Source organism: Theropithecus gelada, chromosome 19 (assembly GCF_003255815.1).
Source record: "Theropithecus gelada isolate Dixy chromosome 19, Tgel_1.0, whole genome shotgun sequence".
Classification (NCBI taxonomy): Eukaryota; Metazoa; Chordata; class Mammalia; order Primates; family Cercopithecidae; genus Theropithecus; species Theropithecus gelada.
Window position 1 is genome coordinate 1,889,749 of NC_037687.1, and position 2,405 is coordinate 1,892,153.

The window sequence follows — 2,405 nt, forward strand, 5'->3', positions numbered from 1 at the left end:
GTTTGAGTCTTTGAAGAGGTGAAACAGAGCTAGCATTTAAGACTCTTGTCCAAGGAAGCTTTGCAGAAAAAGACCTGAACCTCCCACATGGAACGTACATCTGGGAAAATTAAACCAGAGTGGGCGCGGTGGCTCACACCTGTAATCCTAGCACTCTAGGAGGCTGAGGTGGGCAGATCACCTGAGGTCAGGAGTTTGAGACCAGTCTGGCTAACATGGTGAAACCCCGTCTCTACTGAAAATACAAAAATTAGCCAGTCGTGGTGGCACATGCCTGTAATCCCAGCTACTCAGAAGGCTGAGGCAGGAGAATCGCTTGAACCCAGGAGGCGGAGGTTGCAGTGAGCTGAGATCGTGCCACTGCACTCCAGCCCAGGCGACAGAGCAAGACTCCCTCTCCAAAAAAAGACCTTTTCTCAAGAAAAAAAATTTTTTCTTTGAGACGGAGTCTCAGTCTGTCACCCGGGCTGGAGTGCAGAGGCACGATTTGGGCTCACTGTAAGCTCCGCCTCTCAGGTTCATGCTATTCTCCCACCTCAGCCTCCAGAGTAGCTGAGGTTACAAGGCGCCCACCACCACGTTTGGCTAATTTTGTTTTTGTATTTTTAGTAGAGAGGGGGTTTCACCCTGTTAGCCAGGATGGTCTCGATCTGACCTCAGGTGATCCGCCAGCCTTGGCCTCCCAAAGTGCTGGGATTACAGGCGTGAACCACTGTGCCCGGCGAAAATAATTTTTTTTTTTTTGAGACGGAGTCTCACTCTGTCACCCAGGCTGGAGTGCAGTGGCCGGATCTCAGCTCACTGCAAGCTCCGCCTCCCGGGTTTATGCCATTGTCCTGCCTCAGCCTCCCGAGTAGCTGAGACTATAGGCGCCCGCCACCTCGCCCAGCTGGTTTTCTATATTTTTTAGTAGAGACGGGGTATCACCGTGTTAGCCAGGATGGTCTTAATCTCCTGACCTTGTGATCCGCCTGTCTCGGCCTCCCAAAGTGCTGGGATTACAGGCTTGAGCCACCGCGCCTGGCTGAAAATAATTTTTTTAAAGGTGAGGTCAAGGGTGGAAGACCAGTATCACTGTAATACGTTGTGACAAAGCAGAAATAATGCACCTGTAAGAGTCAGATGGCAAGAGAGAAATGGGCTGATTCCATCGATGGTTTTCCCAGCAGTAGCTTGGGGATAAGGAGTGCCTGTCATGTGTTTTATCTGCTTACCCACATGTTCACCCTTTTCTGATGTTGTTCATTTCTTCTTGCTGATCAGAGATTACATCTGGGATAATTTCCTTTCAGCCTGAAGAACTTCTTCAGTATTTCTTACAGTGCAGCTCGCTTTTTGTTTGTTTTGTTTTGTTTTGAGACAGGATCTGGCCCAGGCTGGTGTGCAGTTGCAGTCATAGCTCCCTGGAGCCTCGACCTCGGGCTCAAGCGATCCTCCCACCTCAGCCTTCCAAGTCTCTGGGACCAGAGACGTGCACCACCACACCCAGCTAATTGTTTTGGGTATTTTTTTTTTCTTAGGTGGAGATAGGGTTGCCTGTCTGGCTCTGTTGTCCAGGCACTTTAGGAGGATGAGGTGGGCAAGTGACCCTGGGATTACAGGTGTGAGTTACCATGCCGGGCCGAGTGCAGCTTTGGCGCTAACAAATTACCAATTATCTCAGCTTTTCGTTCCCTGAAAAAAATACTGATTTCACCTTTCTTTTTTTTTTTTTTTTTTTTTTTGAGACAGAGTCTCGCTCTTTCACCCAGGCTGGAGTGCAGTGGCCGGATCTCAGCTCACTGCAAGCTCTGCCTCCCAGGTTTATGTCATTCTCCTGCCTCAGCCTCCCGAGTAGCTGGAACTACAGGCGCCCGCCACCTCGCCTGGCTAGTTTTTTGGATTTTTTAGTACAGATGGGGGTTTCACCGTGTTAGCCAGGATGGTCTCGATCTCCTGATCTCGTGATCTGCCCGTCTCAGCCTCCCAAAGTGCTGGGATTACAGGCTTGAGCCACCATGCCTGGCATCACCTTTCTTAATAAGGATGTTTTTGCCGGGAGTGGCATTCCAGGTTGACAAAGTGTTTGTGACAGGGTCTTGCTGTGTTACCCAGGCTGGAGTACAGCGGCACGATCTCTGGCTCACTGCAGCCTCCGCCTCCCAGGTGCAAGCAGTTCTCCTGCCCCAGCCTCCCGAGTAGCTGGGATTACAGGCGCCTGCCACCACACCTGGATAATTTTTATGTTTTTAGTAGAGTCGGGATTTCACCATGTTGGCCAGGCTGGTCTCGAACTTCCTGACCTCAAGTGATCCGCCCGCCTCGGCCTCCGGAAGTGCTGGGATTACAGGCGTGAGCCAGCATGCCCTGCTGACAAAGTTTGTTGGTCAGGCGCAGTGGCTCACGCCTGTAATCCCAGCACTTTG